The sequence below is a fragment of the Meles meles genome, chromosome 12 (assembly GCF_922984935.1).
Source record: "Meles meles chromosome 12, mMelMel3.1 paternal haplotype, whole genome shotgun sequence".
In the NCBI taxonomy this organism is placed as follows: domain Eukaryota; kingdom Metazoa; phylum Chordata; class Mammalia; order Carnivora; family Mustelidae; genus Meles; species Meles meles.
The window spans coordinates 79,056,581-79,075,528 of NC_060077.1; the positions used below are offsets into that span (position 1 = coordinate 79,056,581).

At 48.7% G+C, this 18,948-nt stretch overlaps 1 long non-coding RNA gene across 2 annotated transcripts; it reads right to left on the reverse strand.

Moving 5' to 3' along the window:
- Nucleotides 1-18,029: 18,029 nt before the first annotated feature.
- Nucleotides 18,030-18,712, reverse strand: LOC123953749. 2 transcript variants are annotated; one of them, XR_006820963.1, is made up of 3 exons: nucleotides 18,585-18,712; nucleotides 18,244-18,320; nucleotides 18,030-18,131 (listed from the first exon to the last, which is right to left on the reverse strand). It is a non-coding gene; the product is annotated as an uncharacterized LOC123953749 (long non-coding RNA). The 2 variants fall into 2 exon arrangements; XR_006820964.1 differs by lacking the exon at nucleotides 18,585-18,712 and adding an exon at nucleotides 18,555-18,569.
- Between the last annotated feature and the right edge of the window lie 236 nt (nucleotides 18,713-18,948).

Below are 18,948 nucleotides of genomic sequence, written 5' to 3' on the forward strand. Positions count from 1 at the left end.
TCTGTGCAGAAGCACCTGACAAGTGACTGGTGGCCGCTCAGCGGTGTCCTCTGGGGGTGACCAAGCCCTGCTCGCAGCCAAACGCGATGTGGACCAACGTGAGATTTGGGCTTGAATACCTAATAATTACCCATTTTTCTTTACTTAGAATGTGACTCTTCTCCTACCTTGTCACAATATAGCCCCCGCAGGGGTTTACCTCATGTACACTGGGAGGCAGATCGCTCCTAAATGTCTCCAGGCCTCCACATCGTCTCTTCTTCTAATAGTTCGCTTGGGGCTGCCAACGTGTCTTTCCCACTGTCCTGTGCTGGAGTCCTGGCCTCTGTCGAGCCTGGAGGCCTGGGCCAGGTGGGGCAGCCCCTCCCTGTGATCGCTGACGGGAAGAACTTTATCTTGGGGAAGGAGAAGGGAAGGAAAAATCTCAGGAGTGAAGACTTCAACTCCTCCCCGCCCCTCAGTCTTGGGACGTTCTTTTATTAAAAGACATGCCAGGGGCGCCTGGGTGGCTCAGTGGGTTAAAGCCTCTGCCTTTGGCTCAGGTCATCATCCCAGGGTCCTGGGATCGAGCCCCGCATCGGGCTCTCTGCTCAGCAGGGAGCCTGCTTCCTCCTCTCTCTCTGCCTGCCTCTCTGCCTACTTGTGATCTCTGTCTGTCAAATAAATAAATAAAATCTTTAAAATAAAATAAAATAAAAGACATGCCAGTGCCCCGGAAATGCTCCCTCTTTTTTCAAAACCCCGTTCAAAGAAATGGAATGGGGAAGAGCCTCGCTGTTCAAAACACCATCTTCCCAGGCCCTGCCCATCGCAGCTCTGGAGACAGCCTACACTGCCGCCTGGCCCCAAGGAGGAACAAACAAAGAGCCACGTGAAGTTGGATTTACAAACCCTTCCACAGGTGTCACGGCGTGGTGGGGAACGTCACAGACACTGAGAAAGACATGTACAGGTTCCCTACAAGATTCATTCGTTCATCCATCCATTCATTCATTCGGTAATACTAACTGATCATTATTCATACCAAATATTTGCCCTTAAGATTTTCATTTAGTGGCACGGCCGAAGAGGAAGCCAATAATCAGAGCAAAACCTGCTATAGATCCACAACCCAAAACTCTCGGGGCCAGCTGTACTTTGGAAGGCAGATCTTTAAAAAATTTATTTATTTATTTATTTGTATTTTAGAAAAACGTGGTGTTCTATGCCCCGTGTAATGTGCAGAGTCTGAGGCAGTCCGCTGTCACCGCAGCCATTCATATTGCTACAGACAAGCATTCCAACACCTACACCAAGTGAATAAAAACTATAAATAGCCTCATGTCAGTTCAGGTCAGGTTTTTGTCATCAAAGGCCCCAGTGAGACTGCTTTCTTCTTCTTCTTCCTCTCCTTCTTCTCCTTCTTCCTCTTCTTCTAAAGCTTATTTATTTATTTATGTCCTGTCTACACCCAGCGTGCAGCTCGAACTCACGACCCCGAGTGGAAGAGTTGCACACTCTGCCGACTGAGCTAGCCAGGCCCCCCAGGATTGCTTTTCACATTACTAAAAGCTGAACTTTAAGGACACAGAAGGGATTGTGCTCCTGCTCAGAGATCTGTCAAAAAGTCAGGTTAAGGAATTCTTCTTGGGACAAGTACTGCTTGAGCTGAAATTGAAAAGATCAGCTGGTTGAGGGAAGAACTTGGCAGCGCACACCCCGCCAGCCATCTACAAAGGCTCAGGCAGGCCACAGGGCAGCCCAGGGCCAGCCATGGAGGAAGCCGGGTCCTGCTGGTACAACAGGGACCGGGCGGTGCTGACCAAAGCCAAGAACCCCTCACCCAGAGCCACCCAGAAATGGAGCCCAGCACACTCCACTTACACACACTCTCCCCCAGGGTATTCTTATTCGTGTCCGAGCTCGAGAACCACTAGTTTATTTGAAACCCCCCCCATTGGCCAGGCCATATTCTAAGCTGCTTTAGAAATAAGAACACAGGGGCACCTGGGTGGCTCAGTAGGTTAAGCTGCTGCCTTCGGTTCGGGTCATGATCTCGGGGGTCCTGGGATCGAGTCCCACATCGGGCTCTCTGCTCGGCGGGGAGCCTGCTTCCCTCTCTCTCTCTGCCTGCCTCTCTGCCTACTTGTGATATCTCTCTCTCTGTCAAATAAATAAATAAAAATCTTTAAAAAAAAAAAAAGAAATAAGAACACAGATAATCCTCCAAACGGCCTATCTAGGTAGCTGCATTATTATTCTCATTTTTCAGATGGGAAAAGGAAGGTGAGCAGAGGGTAAAGAAAATCTCATCCAAGGTCACAGAGCTTGTGAGAGACAGACCAAGACATCTGGCTCCAGAGTTTGTGCTTTTAACCGGAATGGGATACTGCCCTGCACAGATTCAGACATCTGTCCCTAGCTAGAGCCGCCCACCCCCTGCAGCCACTGGAACCCTGAGACTTTGGCCGCCTGGAGTCCTGAGGAAGCATCCTGGGGAGCGCAGATCACGCCCTGGCCCCCCTGCCGTGGGGACCGGACCATGCAGGGTGGGGCTCAGGGAAGCAGGGGAGCTTTGGTCTTTCACCCCTGGGGGCTTGCAGCCCCGGAAAGAAGCTGACCAGTTTGCACTCAACCTTTTGGCCTTCGGGTTCAAAGCCCACGTTGCCCTGCTTTTTATCTATGTTATTGATGATCTGTTTCCAGAGTTTGTTTGAGGAGATGCGAGCCAGAAAGCTGGGAGAGGGGGTTGAAGCCAGCTGACTGGATGGTCAAGCCTGGTGAGAAGTTTGCCCTCTTGTGTCAATTCCAAAAGGCAGCGTTTGGAAATAAAGTCAACAGAGAGCTTTTCTTCATCTGCACACAAACAGCAGTTCACCAGTGTTTGGAGAGCGTTGGGCAATGCTGAAGGCAGCTGGGTCAGGAGAAACGTCAACTTTGACTTTTAAGTCTCTAAAGCTGGCTTTGGTTTCCTTGTTCATACCAGCACACCTACAGCTCGCATCAAAAAAGAAACGCTCCAGGCTTCTTTGTTCCCTCCCCATCCCCATCCACCCACCATGGAATTACCATGGGCATTAGAGAATGTTCTGGAACACTCTGCCTTCTCCCCTTACACTGGGTGTCTGCCATCGCTGCACAAACCGTCACCAAGCAACCTCTTTTTGATGGCCCCAGAGTTCTTGTTCAAGGACAACTGCTCTCTAGCTTAAGCCAATTCAGAGCCGACTGGAATCGCACATGTAGCAATAAAAGTGGCCAAATGCCATGGGTAGGCATAGCAACCATCTACTCGGAGAATTTTTTAAAATAGAGAAGGAACATTAGAAATTATTGGCTCCAAACCCCTTGCTTTGCAGATGACGAAACTAAGGGTCGAGGGTAGGGTTGGGGGCCGGCGGGGGGCCTTCTTGCCCCAAGCACCCAGTTAACAAGTGGTGGTAATAAATCAGAGCCCACTCACCCAAACCCCAGCTGGGTGGCATTTTCCCACCACACTCTTCAGCCTCTTATTGGCCTCAAAGCTTTCCAATTCACATTCTCAACCATCCATTCAGCCTTTTATTCTTTCTGGAATATTTTCTGTGTGCCAAAGATGGACTAGAACCTGGGGACGAACCCATAACAAGATTCACCCCTTCCTTCGAGGGGCTCCCGTGAGAACCCTTTATGCTCTCTCCTTCCTTCTGCCTCCTTCCCTTCAGCAATGGCGCTGGGTGCGGTGTCTCCTCTATCAAGTGGAAACAGAATCTCTGGGGTTGGGGTCCAGACATTGGCAGCTTAAACATCTCCCCGGGTCAATCAAGCTCGAAGGTCCAGCTTTGAGGAAGTCACGGAGCCCAATTCTACTTGATTTGTCTCCTGGACCCTCTCTCGTACTGCAGAGGGCAAGAGTAAGAGTCACCCAGCATTTTCACATCTGTTACCTGTGCAAAAAGGAGGCCAAGGCAGCCTCCCAACAAGTCTCTGGGGTCTGAGGCCACTAAATAAATAATAAAATAAAATAATAAAATGAATAAGTAAAAGACTTCGGGACATAGGCACCTCTAAAGGAAAAGAAATAAGTGAGCTGGAAAGGTAGCTGGAGTTTAAAACGTGCAGAGGAGACAAGGGGGCCCATTCTTGGGACTGGGTTTTTCCTTCAAGGGAATGGAGCCACGGTTCTGTTGGGCTGATTTGGTAAGTGTGTGATGTGGTTCAGAAAGCACCAGGCAGCTTCCTGTAAGATCACTGAGAGGGTTCACGAGAGTCAAAAGCATGAAATAAATCAGCAAAGGAAGGGGTTCTGGTTAGAGCCTTGCTCACCCCCCCAATGCAATCTGTCACTCCAAATGACTCACGCACTGACAAGAAAGACTAAAAATATTCAAGCATGACATTTGCATCTATTAAATAGTTGTTCTGTCGCACACCGTTGGAAACTGGCTTTTCTGAAGGTTACTGGGAATGATCTGCGTCTGCGGCTCGGTGTTTGTGGCTTCAAAGTGAACCCCAGCGTGGGAGAGGCTCCGACGGGCTCAGTGGGCCTCAGCACCAAGTCAAGTCCTTCGTTGGTGTATTGGAAGCACCTGTAAGATTCAAGAATCTTTACTAAAGTCGGAAGAGTGCCTGGCGTTGCCCTTCGCCTGACTCGGGGGTGAGGAGTACCAGCTGACCAGGTGTCCCACTGTCTGAGCCAGGAGCTGAGCGGCTGGATTCCGAGCTCTGGACAGCAGCTGGTTTTTCTTTCTTTATCTATCCTTAGATAGGTCTCAGGTTTCCTCCTCAGTCCTTATGGTGAGCCGGGTTTCGCTGTGGCTTCTCGGATGGCGTCACCCAGGACAGATGAGGGAATTCAGAGCCCCTCATTCTGTAAATCAACCCTGTCATGTGTCTGACTCTGGTCTGTTGCACAAGCAAAGGCCGGGCCGTCGCAGACCCTCCCACTCTGTCCTAAGAGCTGCTGAGCAACACGGGGCCGGAGAGCCAGAGTTCAACCTCAAGGGGAACCAAGAGTTAGATTTCTGCCCACAAAGATGCAGAGGGAGGAGGAAGTCCCTAAAAGGATGAGAGCGAGGCAGTTGGAAGAAATGGCCCATCGGGAGGACCTAGGACTCCACTGTTCCCAGCCCTCCTAGACAGACAGAGTCTGCCCCCCACACTCCCCACCAAGACGGCCAAGTTCAGGTGACCAGCAAGGGGGAGCAGTCTAGCTCTGGGGCTCATAGCTGCCAAAAGAGTTTGAGTTCTGACAGGACAATGGCCTTTAAGAAGCAGGGGCTGTGTTTGGATTAGGAGATGCTCTCTGGAGAATTTGTTTGCAGATTGACTCAAACCAGATGCACGGCTCCAGATTGGGGAAGGAATTGCGTGGTGGTGTCATCTGAACTTGCGACAGGTGAACACACGGATCCAGGGACGCAGTTAAACAAATTACAGTTCTCCCTTACAATGGAATGCATGGTGGCCGGAAGCGGCCCACAGAGCAGTGTCAGGGGATGTAAGCATGCTGTCCCCCCAGAATCACTGCTTGCAGCTGGTCTATATATCATCTCCCTTTACTTTCCCCTAAGGCCAGCTTGGGCAGATTTTGCAAATTTCCGTTATTGAAATATGTCCGGTCCTCTGTAAAACTCCAACTCCTTTAATAATTCACAGCATTCTACGACTCAGCCAAAGAGTTTCTCTGAGCACTGATACAAAGTGATCTCAAAGACACATTGTGAAATGAAAAAGCAAGGTTCAGAACAGTAGATAGGACAGCCCTAGTCTGGATTTAAAAGGTAGCTATATATACACACACAGGTCTGTGCTCATAGTCTCTGCAAGAAAGGACTAACATGGTTGTCTTGGGGACGGGGTGTGGGGTCCCACTTTCACCGAAGGCCTCAATGAAGGGTTCAAAGCAGGCACCCAGTTAGAGGTAAGCACCTCCCCTAAGCTGGGAAAGGAGACAGGAAGCCAAATGGGCCTCTCCATGCATTTAGCAAAAGTAAGCAAGGAACAGAAGAGCAAGGGGGTGCACGTCACCGGCTCGGTGTGTAGCCGAGAACGGGGGCCTGGGTGCCAGCCAAGGAAAACGACGTTACTGGGTTCAAATCCAGTTGCTAGCCGTGTGGCAGCTGCTTGTAGAGGACAGGTTGCAATGGAAGGCGCTAGTGAGTTCATACCCTTAAACCCAGAGAAAAAGAAATAGCTGTTGGAAGAGGGGAAAGCAGAGAAACGTTTGTATCTGGAGCTGCGGGCACAGATTTCCCTCTGAGGCTCACGTACGAAGCCTCGGCTGTATATGCTGCCTCGTTTAAACATCACAGCCGCTTGGTAGAGGAGGACACTTGGGGCAGGGAGTTGCCGTTGTCATGTCACACAGCCAGTCCGTGGCGGGGGGGGGTGGGGGGGGGACTGTACTCAGTTGTTTTTGGTTTTTGTTTTTTTTTTTCTGAGTCTGATTCTATCTTCTGCACACTTTTGTGGAAGTCACGTGCCCTGCAGGGAATGATGAGCCTCTGGATGCCACGTAAATCCACAGTAACCCCCACCACGTGCCCTCTCGCCATCTATCTTCCCACCAGCTGCTGCATGCTGCCTTTTAGAATTCCAGGTTTTTTTTTTAAAGATTTTATTTATTTATTTGACAGACAGAGATCACAAGTAGGCAGAGAGGTAGGCAGAGAGAGGAGGAAGCAGGCTCCCCGCCGAGCAGAGAGCCCTATTCGGGGCTCGATCCCAGGACACTGGGATCATGACCTGAGCCAAAGGCAGAGGCTTTAACCCACTGAGCCACTCAGGCACCCCTAGAATTCCAATTTTGAGCTGAGTTCATATAATACCGACACCAAGAAATGTCGGAAATCTTACCAGATTTGCTCTCCGATCCTTTTCCAATATGCTTTATTGCTGGAACTATGATCAGTTAGTCCATTTTGAAAGGCTAATGGATGAATGGGTCGGACTCTCAGCCAACATACTGGAACTTAACCAGAGGCCTTTGGAGATGAAGACTGAGCTGAGATGTCTCTACCCACTCCCCAAGCCCCAGGCACCCCTTGTCCCTCTCATGGCGACCTCTGTGAGCAGCGTCTCAGGTGTCCTGCCAGACAAAGACATAGCTTACTCTTTTCCCTGTTTTCACTGGCACGGAAATAGGTTACACACACAGCTGAGTCTTCTGGGTTTTTTACTTACTAAAACTTTGAGAGTGTTCTAAGACTTTGGGTTTTTTGTTTGTTTGTTTGTTTTTAAATAGGCTCCACACCCACTGTGGCACCCAACCCAGGACCCAGACACATGACCCTGAAGATCAAGACCTGAGTCAAGGTCAAGAGTTAGAGGCTTAACCTACCGAGTCACCCAGGTGCTCCGTGTTCTAAGAGTTTCTGAAGAGCAATAAATCTTTGAGATTGATTCACAGATTTGTTAAAAAACAAAACAAAACAAAACACATTTTGCATGATTTTAATGGCTCCAGAATATTTCTATGAATGTGCCTTATGTTATTTGACCATGCCTTTCTAATGGATATATGCTCTGTTTTTAATCCTTTGCTATACAAAATACTGCAATTTTGCACGTATCTGCAGGAGAAATTCCTAAAAGTGGAATTGTATGTCAAAAGATATAGTCATTTGTAATTCTGATCATTTTCTTTGCAATCTCACCAGCAGCGGATGAAGGTGCCCGTTCCCCATACCTTTGCCAACACCGTGGAGAGCTGGTAGACTTCTACAGGGGACAAGAGGCAAGACAGTCGCCAGCATGGAACGGCGAGGCTCTGTGTGTTGTCCCGTGGCAACTTCTGGTGCTTGAAAAGAAGCTTAAAGGTGCTGGGGGTTGCCCAGGAGAAGAAATCTGGCGCCACAAAAGACATTAGAAGCTCTGAGACCGGGACGCCTGGGTGGCTCAGTGGGTTAAAGCGGCTGCCTTCGGCTCAGGTCATGATCCCAGCATCCTGGGATCGAGTCCCACATCGGGCTCCTTGCTCAGCAGGGAGCCTGCCTCTCCCTCTGCCTCTGCCTACTACTCTGTCTGCCTGCACTCACTCTCTCTGACAAAAAAAAGAAGCTCTGAGACCAGCTCTACCCAGCTCTCAGTCCTGCCAGCGTGAAGACAACGGAAGGGTTCCATGGTCCACAATCGCACTGCGGTTGGTGTCAAGATACATGTTTGCATCGTGATGAGGGAAGTAGAATCCAAGCACGTGAAGAAATGGCAAATGCTCGAAGGCGATTGCTCGGGGTTTGCGGATCTTCGGGCGTGGTAGCTCCTTGACTGTGTCGCATACAGAACAGGAGTGACCAGAAGTAATGATTCTCTCTCTACCAGCAGGGTTCTAGTTTCTCCAAAAAGATCTCGAGGTCTGAGAGAGGAGGCCTCCGTCTTTGCCTACCCCTCCCCTCACTACACTCTGGAAAGGTGGTTTGAGGAATTGGAGCCCGCAGTGATGGCCTCTGACCCCCATCTTCTGGTCTTGGGTTCAACGAAGACAGGCTTCTCTTCAGCTTTCTAAAGCCAAGGCTGGCTGCTACCCTCGTTCAGTGTCAGGCAATTTTCTGGCCATGTTCACTCTACTTCTCTGGGACTTAGATACCAGTGTGAAATGTCAAGGGCTTAAGCTGACCCCTTTACTGGCACGATGCTGCTTGTCTCTCCTGAGGAACAGGTGGAGACCTGGCCTGTCTTCCCGGCGGGAAATGACCTAACAACAGACCCTTATCTGTAAACAGCTAAGGGATCCTGACGCATCTTGATCTTCTCTGTGACTAATCCTCCCGGCCCAACCTGGCGAGACATATATGCCATCCATATGACAGACATTCATGGGCGGAAAAGGGAAGCAAAGGAAGTAAGGAGCAGAGGATAGGAAACGGAATATATTTGTCACAGAGTAACTGAATCAGGAAGCCCCAATATCAGAGCTTCGAGGGGATTGTGTCACCCAGTCTCTGAGTGAGTGTGCCCCCTGAGAAAACGGAGGCTGGGCAGGTGGGGCAACTCATCCCAAACCAAAGTCCCCACCATCCAGAGCTGGTCTCCATCTGATTTACGATGTCTCACAGGGAGGTTTGTAAATTTCATAGACATTGATCTTTCTGCCTTACAGTGAGTGGTTGAAACATTCTCCTTCAACTGGAAGTTTGCTATGACACCAACCCAAGTGGATGAAAACAGGCACAGAGGGTTTCTGGAAGGTCTGGACGCATTTCTTTTTCCCAGTTAAGCCTTGAGTGTTTCCTGGGCAGCCAGGTCCCAGTGGGACTTTGTGAGTACCTTCCAACATAACAATCATGAACAACAAAATATACTTAAGTCATATTAATTAAGAAGAATACCCTTCAGGATGATTTCAATTTTTTTTAAATATTTTATTTATTTATTTGACAGAGAGAGATCACAAGCAGGCAGAGAGGCAGGCAGAGAGAGAGGAGGAAGCAGGCTCCCTGCCAAGCAGAGAGCCTGATGTGGGACTCGATCCCAGGACCCTGAGATCATGACCTGAGCCGAAGGCAGCGGCTTAACCCACTGAGCCACCCAGGCGCCCTTCAATTTTTTTTTTTAAAGGGCATTGATTGTCTAAATAAGAAGACTCATCCCAGCTGTTACTCACCAGCTCTGTGCGATAATTCACATCCCTATGGTGTCTCTCACCAGCCAGCTAGGTCCCAAATTATTTTTCATTAAAAAAAATATTTTGTCTTCTATTTCTATTATTGGTACTTTTATCACTGGGCTTTCCCTGCTGTGCAGATCAGGCTCAAATTCCAATGATTGGCTAATAGCCACTGAATAGTAGCGCCGTTCCAGACCCCATAAGCATTACTTTGACACTCTAACAGCATTACAGAGGCAGTTATCAGACATATGTCTTTAAATATATGAAAACAGAGTCCTTAACACAGGCACAGCCTATAAATCAATGTCGGACCCTAAATGGTTAATATGTTGAACATATTGGTTATTAACATATATACGCTGAATAATATCTTATGATTTTAGCAAAGGTTATAATTATGTTCCCATCAAGCTATTTAGATGGCTTCCTTCTGTCTTCCAGAATACTTCCTGAAATCCCTCCAGCAGAAATTGGTCCTTTGTATTAATGTTCACGTGCTTCAAGTCTCCTCTTTCAGCACACACATCCCTGAGGAAGGCGTGGCAGGCACCAAGGGCCCCTAGAACACCTAATCTCCGCCCATACTGCTTACCCCCTTCGTTAGCTCTCATGTCTGCAGCCTAGAAGGGAGGAGGTCCTGACGGCAGGAGAGAACCTTCCAAACCAGGGCCTCGAGTTCTCCTGACTCATAGTTTTGCCAGAAGGTCCTGTCCCTAGGGCTTGATGGAAAGCAAGAAAGAGGCTGAAAAGGTGGTCATGCCCCAGAGCACAAAAGCTCTAATTCTAAAGGCTGGTCACCACGAAAGCCGAATGCCGCCATGGAAATAGTCAGCGTCTCTGTGTACCCCGACTGCTGGGAGCAGAGGGAGGCCGGGGGCACAGATGGGAATGTGGGCTGCAGATCGGTGCCTCAGAGCGTCTGCAGGCTCCCATGGCTGGTCCTCAGACCGTGCAGCTTTGCCATCTCTCTGCACTTTTGGTGTCCACCCCCACGAGCACACTGCAAGGCAGCTTGGAGCGGACGGTGTGCTGGCCAGCGGAGCAGAGATCACAAGAGATAGCCAGAAACTTCTATCCAACTCTGGCACCAGCTCTGCTGGCCCCACTGTGGGCATCTCATCCCTCAGATGCGCTTTGCCAGAGCCTCCAAACTTCCTCTCCTCTCCTTCCCCACACTCCTCCCTGCCCACCAAGTGATCCCGTCTAGATAAAATCAACACCCTTCAAGAGCTTTCCAGTGCTTAAAATAAAAAATAAAAGCAAAACAACAGAACAAAAGCTGCCCAGTGCTCTTGGGATAAAGATGAAACCCCACAGGAGAGCACCCTGCCTACCTTGGGTCCCTGTGCGCCATTTCCCACCGGATTTGCTCCAACCATGTGCGCTCACCTTCCGACCTCTGCCTCAGGCATTCGCATGTGCTGTTCCCTGTACCTGCTATCTTTCCAGGCCCCTCTGGTGCCTAGACAATTCCTGTGCCTCCTTCAGCACTCAGGCCAAACACGGCTTCCTAGCGGAGATGTTTCATGACCCCACTCCTAGGTCAGGCCCCCCGGGATCTCTCCACCGACACCCCGGCCGCTAGCAAACACTCGGGGCCGTCTGCCTCCCCTTTGGATCAAGTTAAAGCTCCCCTAACTCCCACCCTGACTGGCCCCATGACTACTGAGTGTCAAGGCCCTCTGCTGCCCTTTGGAGGCACCTCTGTAAACAGTGCAGGCAGCCGACCGTGACCTCTATTTGCGAGCCGGCAGGCCTTCGTCTGTGCAGAAACTCTAGCCCTTTGATGTCACGCTGCGTCTGTTCTCAGCTTTTGGAAGAAGAGACCATGTCTTCCCTCACCCATTGCCAGGTTCAGAGGCCTCGGAGCTCTGCTTCTGATCTTCCAAGCAATTAAAAAACAGCCAGATAAAGCCCAAAATGCAAAAGCCCCCTACCCCACCTCCCAACCCCTGGTCCACTCCCCTCCAGGCCCACTGTCCACTATGTCCTTTGCGTCTCTCAAGAACGAAAAGAAAAAGTAAATTATTACCACGAAATAAATGCATGTAACACACACACGTAAGTATTTATTCAGATCCCTTTTTTTTTTTTTTAAGATTTTATTTATTTATTTGACAGAGAGAGATCACAAGTAGGCAGAGAGGCAGGCAGAGAGAGAGGAGGAAGCAGGCTCCCTGCGGAGCAGAGAGCCCGATGCGGGGCTCGATCCCAGGATCCTGAGATCATGACCTGAGCCGAAGGCAGCGGCTTAATCCACTGAGCCACCCAGGCGCCCCTATTCAGATCCTTTTAATTTTTTTATTTTTTTAAGGATTTTAAAAAGTATTTTTATTTATTTATTTATTTATTTATTTGAGAGAGAGAGACTGAGAGGGAGAGAGAGCCTGAGAGGGGAGAAGGTCAGAGGGAGAAGCAGACTCCCTGCGGAGCTGGGATCCTGATGTGGGACCCCATGGACTTCGGGATCATGACCCAAGCTGAAGGCAGTGGCTTAACTCACTGAGCCACCCAGGCGCCCCTCAGATCCTTTTTATTTATACCAAATGTATTCTGATCTATTTTGGACTTGGGAAGCATGGTGTTAGTCATCATCCCTACCCCAGGTCCCAGGCTTCTTCTGTTTCTGTTTAAATGTCTGCAACCTACGCAGGATGGAGCTGTAGGGTCGCCGCGCTGTGACAGAGCTCCGTTCTTTAACCGCCCACTCGGCCAGAGAGATTTCATCTGCTTCGCTTTTTGTTCTTACAGCGCCGCAATGAGTATTTTTATATACGTGGCTTAGTATCCTTTTGTGAATATGTCTATACAGTAAGTTTGCATTCACAGAATTACCAGACCTGGAGGGATGTACTTCCAATTTTAACAGATATTGTCAAAATGATCCTTTAAAAAGTAAACCATGAACACTTCTGGCAACAAGTGTCTGAGCGTGGCCAGGGTCCGGCAGCCTGACCGATACTGGATATCGACCAGCCTTTTCATTTTTGCTTGTCTGCTCACTGAGAATTGATATCTCATCTATGTTCTACAATTATGAGTGAAGTTCACCATGGGCTTGTGTGTTTATTTTTCTGTAAACTCCGTGTTCATACCCTTTCCTGATTTTCATGTTGAATTATTCAATCTTGATTGAGAGGAATGCTCTGGAAACAAAAGAAATGGGACTGTGTTCTGTATCGCTAATATTGTTTTTTATCTTCTGACTTTATTATTTTAATCATCTACTGTTCGAAATTCTTGAATTTAGGCTTTGTGTGCTGCTGAGAATGCATTCCCTGGCCCCAAATTATTGGATTCTTAGAAATTTTTGAGAGCCAGACACTTGCTGCAGGCTGTTATAAAGATTCAAGCCTCGTGTCTAGCGCTCCTGGGCCCCTGTTGGGACATCGCAGCTTTAACACAATGCTGACAGCGAGTCTTTCCTTTCACAGCCCTAGCTGGGATTTCCCCCCACTCCCAAATTCTGCCTAAGTAGCCAATACACTTGAGGTTAATTCAATCAATTTTTTTTCCCTGGTTCCAAACTCTACTTTCTGCTGCCCTTTATACAACCTGGCTTGAAGGAGATATCCTGTAAACACAGGTCTAATTAAAATCCTATTTGAGGGGCACCTGGGTGGCTCAGTGGGTTAAAGCCTCTGCCTTTGGCTCAGGTCATGATCCTAGAGTCCTGGGATCGAGTCCCGCATCAGGCTCTCTGCTCAGTAGGGAGCCTGCTTCCTCCTCTCTCTCTGCCTGCCTCTCTGCCTCCTTGTGATTGCTGTCTGTCAAATAAATAAATAAAATCTTTAAAAAAAAATAAAAATAAAAATAAAAATAAAATCCTATTTGAATGTCGGTCCTAAAGCTTTTGGAGGAAATGACTTCCCTAGCTGTCTTTGGTCTTCTGCGGGCAGCCCCTTTGGCCGAACCATTCTGAAGAGTGGGGGGCGTTTTTCTGACAGCCTGCGGAGTAGCTTTCTACATGGGGGGAAAGGGATGAATGGGGGTGACTATCGGAGGAAATCACAGCAGCACATACGTGGGGAAATTCGGGATGTCTACAGCTCTGGCTTCATGGGATTTTTCCCCATGAGTGTTTAGATTCTCATGTTTGGAGCCTTGCAATTTATTAAAAAAAACAAAACAAAACAAAAAAAGACTTTCATGTAAATCAGCTCACTGCTGTTTTTTAATGTAGCAATACTGACGAGAGTTGTAATGTTGTTCCCTATTTTTTATGTAGGAAAATAGGGGCTCCAGGATATGAAGGTAACACAGTTAGGAAGGGCTGGGCTGGGTGGCTGATCCCTGCCTCCGGATTCTGAGTCTCCTGGTCCTTCCCCAGTTCTCCCCGTCTGCCTGGTTGATAGTGACTTTCATGGAATGGAAGAGCGAGGGTTAAATGCAACGCTTTCATTAAAATAATCATGTGCTCAAGGAACAAAGTAACTCTAAGAAAGCTGACCCTCAGTTTCCAAAAGGAGCTGAGCCAGGTCAGCACAGGAACCCGCAGACTCCCAGGATACATCTGAATAGGGTTGCTATGTAAAATATAGCATCTCTAGTTCAATTTGCATTTCAGATAAACAATGGATAATTTTTAGTATATGCCCCAAAGACTGCATGGGATGTACATATACCAAACATTTGTTTATTTGAAATTAAAATTTAATTTTAAATTTTAAAAAGTGTGTGTCTTGTTCTTGTTCTTTTTTTTTTTTTTTTTTTTTTTTTTTTAGTTAAATCTGCCAATTCTAATTGAGGCAAAATTGTAGGTCAATAGATATAATAACATTTGGGATTCCCACCACAGAAATGAGCAAGGTCACCTTGTAACACTTTAGTTCTCATAGGCAAGGAGTATCTCTGCCCATTTTTCTTTTTTTTTTTTAAGATTTTATTTATTTATCTGACAGACAGAGATCACAAGTAGGCAGAGAGGCAGGCAGAGAGACAGAGGGGGGAAGCAGGCTCCCCGCCGAGCAGAGAGCCAGATTCGGGGCTCGATCCCAGGACCCTGGGATCATGACCTGAGCTGAAGGAAGAGGCCTAACCCACTGAGCCACCCAGGCACCCTCTGCCCATTTTTCTTGGTATCAAATTAAAAATTAATACTGTAATATGTATCAAAGTCCTTTAAAAATTACAAAAGCTGTGTGCCATTATTTATCTGAAAAGACGGTCTTTGCATCATTGTTAATAATTCTGAAAAAAAAAGGAAGCATCTATAGGGTTTTAGTGAATGATAAATTCAATCAATGAAACACAATGAAATAAAATGGAATCCACGGTTTGTTTGTTTTTTTTTAAGATTGTATTTATTTATCTGACACACAGAGAAAGATCACAAGTAGGCAGAGAGGCAGGCAGAGAGAGAGGGCGAAGCAGGCTCCCTGCTGAGCAGAGAGCCCGACGTGGGACTCGATCCCAGAACCCTGAGATCATGACCTGAGCCGAAGGCAGAGGCTTAACCCACTGAGCCACCCAGGTGCCCCCAAGGTTATTTTTAAGAATTTGGTATGGATAACCCTTGACATGAAGTATTTTGAGGGTAGACCAGTGAATGAAAAATACAGGTTGCTATCACATTTTTGCAAAACAACTGTGTTTTGTCTAATAAGGCATACTTCTCCCCCTCATGTTTTAACATCTCTAAAATTAGGATACCTTTAGGATTAATGGTGTCATCATCGCCATTGGGCAGGCGGCAGACATGATGTAATTGTCATCTACGTGGATGCGAGCACTCAGTCATTGCTGGTCGCGGTATCACCTCAGTGGAGTGCTCTGCATTGTCGGTACAGAATATTTTGAGTTTGCTATTTAAAACGTCTTCCAAGATTATGCTATGATTCAGCATTGAAAAGTTAATTTCTAGGCAGAAGCATGAAAACATAGCAGAAGGGACTCAATATGATTTTAGTGATAAAAAATGTCTTTTTGGGAGCACCTGGGTGGCTCAGTCGGTTAAGTGTCTGCCTTCGGCTCAGGTCATGATCTCAGGGTCCTAGGATTGAGCCCCACGTCAGGGGTGGGGCTGGGGGGGTCCCTGCTCAGCAGGGAGTCTGCTTAACCAAGTGCTTTATTGAACCCAAGAAAGGAAGACACTCCCAAGTAGAGGAAGGGGTGTTGTATTTTGTTGATTTTGTTATTGAGAAAAGTGTGAAAAGATTGCCTATCACAGGCCAAGTAAAGCAACTGAAGACAATTTATTTGCTTCTGGACCAGTTAACCAGGGACAGGGGAGGCTGGGGCAGAGCTAGGGAGGAGAGCCCAGCTCCGGCCCTGGGCAGTGCGGCCGCCATGACTGTCCCGTCGAACTCTGATCCAGTCCCGGCTGAGATCCAGGCAGCTAAAGCAAAAGGCAGGGAGAGACTGAGAAGGTTCCACATGGTGCCTGGGCCTCCCTCTCATCCCTCTCAAGGGCCAAAGGAGCTATGTGAGGGACAGGAGAAGGAATGGTTGTAGCTAAAAGGTATACTTAGACAGGTAAGGTGCCCCCATTGGATTAGCCTTTCATCTGGTCACTCAGGAGACTCAGGCAGAGGGGAATCCTTGGGACTCAGGCCAGTGTCCAGATTTACCCACTAGGCTGGCTCCAAACGTCAGACCCAAGGGTCCTTCTTCCTTAGCAAAGTGAGGAAGGTGATTTGCTGCACCTGGAGCCTAGGGTCCCAGCTGCAAAAAAGGCAGGAGCCATTAAGGAACAGACCTGTGGTCTCCCATGACGATAAAGCATTCCATGCCCTCCTCCCGCAAAAGCCAACTGAGTGTTTCTCCTCTTAGGTCTTCTTCTGTAATACCTGCTTAATAATGGCAATAATATTTATCAGCTGCTTACTACGTGCCAGCTACCGCACTAAGAATTTTGTGCACATCAGCTCATTTAATCCTCACCACGGCCTGGGAAGATAGGTAGATTAGGAAATTTAGGCTCAGGTTCACTCAGCAAGGAAAGGGCAGAAACGGGATTCAAGCTTATGATTCTCTGGCTGCAAATCCCCTGCTCTGAAACAGTACTTGATTGCACTTCTCAGAACAAAGATCCCTGACCCGCTACCTGTCCATCCTTTCCAATTCCATTGCTTCCATCTCACTCCTGCTTCTTGGGCCCGCCTCCTCTCTCCCCTTCCTGCCTACATATAAAGCAGATTATGAAAGAACTGCCTTACATTCTTCCCTCCCATGGGGCCCTGTGCCCACAGCAGATGCTCAGCCCCGTGCAACTCCCACCGCGCCCTGTGCCTCCCACAATCCCCTGTGCCCCCCACAATCCCCTGTGCTTCCCACAATCCCCTGTGCTCCCCGTCAGGATCTCTGCGCTGTGTCACCCACAATCCCTTGTGCCTCCCATCATCCTCTGTGCCCACCATTAGCAGATAATGTCTCCCAAGTACTACAGTGGGTCCAGCAGGTCGCCAAGGCTGGCTGGATTAAGCCCTTCTCCTCAGCCTGACCTCTGAGCAACGCTTGGACCTGTGCTTATGGATCACAGGGCCTGGCCTAAGCCCAGAACCAGGCTTTATGATTGCCCTCGCCCGATGGCGAGCTGGCTGCACCTCGGTCTGAGACCACCGCTCTGACCCCTGAGTCCCCTCTCTACCATTCACTGATGGGTTTGTGTGCATGTTACCTCCAACGCAGAGTTATTTAACAGTTCTAAAACCCGGTCTCTTCAATTCACCTGTGGGCTCCTCGAGGCCTGGCCCCCGTTCTGACGTGAGCCGTCAGCGGCGGTCTATCTACTTGGCTCCAGAGTCCACTCCAGGCCCGGGATGGGCGCCCAGCATAAACCTTCCTGGACTGACCTTGTGTTGTAACCATCAGAGTCCCCTGGCCTGACATTTACACCTTAGGAAGTGACAGGGGAAAGCAGGAGAGGAATGAAGGGGACAGAATGACATTCTCTCGGGAATCCAGGTGTGACATTGAGACTACAAAGCAAGTGACCCACAGGCGGTGCCAGTAACACAAACTTAAAAAAATCCCGCTGCCACCACATCCGTGGAACAAAGCTGGAGCACGCGTGGTCCTGGGGACTTCCACAGGGCTCTGGAATGTTCCCCTGTCGGGATGAATATTGGGCTTTTACCACAGGAATGTGTGTGTGGGCTTTTGGAAGGTCACAGCCAATCCCTCAGGCCTCTTGGGTTAAGACTCTGGTCTTTTCTAGGGGTGAGTTTACAGGGGGACCCCAGGTGGTCTGAGGCAACCCGGGAAGGGGGTTCCCTACAGGCACTGAGGGAACAGTAGCAGGGTCAAATAGCGAGCAACACTTTGGGCTCATTTCTTTTTCTTCTAAAGATTTTATTACTTATTTGTCAGAGAGAGAAGGAGAGAGCACAGGCAGGGGGAGCGGCAGGCAGAGGGAGAGAGAGAAGCAGACTCCCCGCTGAGCAGGGAGCACCATGTGGGGCTCGATCCCAGGACCCCGAGATCATGACCCGAGCCGAAAGCAGCAGCTTAACCCACTGAGCCACCCAGGCGCCCCCTGGGCTCATTTCTTGAGATTAGTTCCTGGGGTCGGGGGCTGGGAGGGGCAGAAGAAAACATCGAATACTTTGCTTTCCACTTGCACCTGAAAAGAAACAGAATCACCACAAGTAAGGGTAGGGCAAAATGACAGCACCTGCTAGGTAAGGCCGCCCAGTGCCTCCCATCACCACGCGGCGAGGCGGGGATAACCAGACCTCATTTCACATCGCATTTATCACTAGGGAGGGGGACAAGTAGCTTCCTTTCTAAGAAGGCAAAATGACAGAGCCGCCTGAGGAGGAAAAGAAATGATCAGAGACATTAAAAATAGCAGTTACGTAAAGAACTGTTGAAATCACTAGATCGTACACCTGAAACTAATACAACACCGTATGTTAATTCTACTGGAATTTTTAAAAAAACCCAAATTTTAAAAATAATAGCAGCTAGCAGACCCCATTTAGGAGCGCCGGCAGCCCCCAGGGGTTGTTGAGCTCCCTGCTTCTGTACGGATCTGTCTTCCTACCAGTCTGTGAACTCCGTCGGTCTTGCTCACCTTTGCATTACGAGAGCTGAGCAGATAAGGAGGAGCTTAATAAATAATTATTGGTGTGAACAAATAGATGGTAACTACGTCAGAAATGATCAGCTCAACAGGAGAATGAGACCGGCTTCCAAATATTCTTCGAGCTCCGAGTAGGATGAGTCAAGGATATATTTAATTTATTTAATAGCTTCCTGTGACCCAGTGCCTTCTCCGGGCCTTGCCGTCGGAGGAGGTGATGATGTCACGAACTGCAGTCTTTCTGTAAGGAAAGAGTAAACACCACGCGGGTTTCCAAGGAGGGGTGGTGGGGGAAGGGCCGGCCGGCAGGTGCAGTGGCCTGCCTTCCCCGCCGCCCCACCTTCTGCCTGCAAGG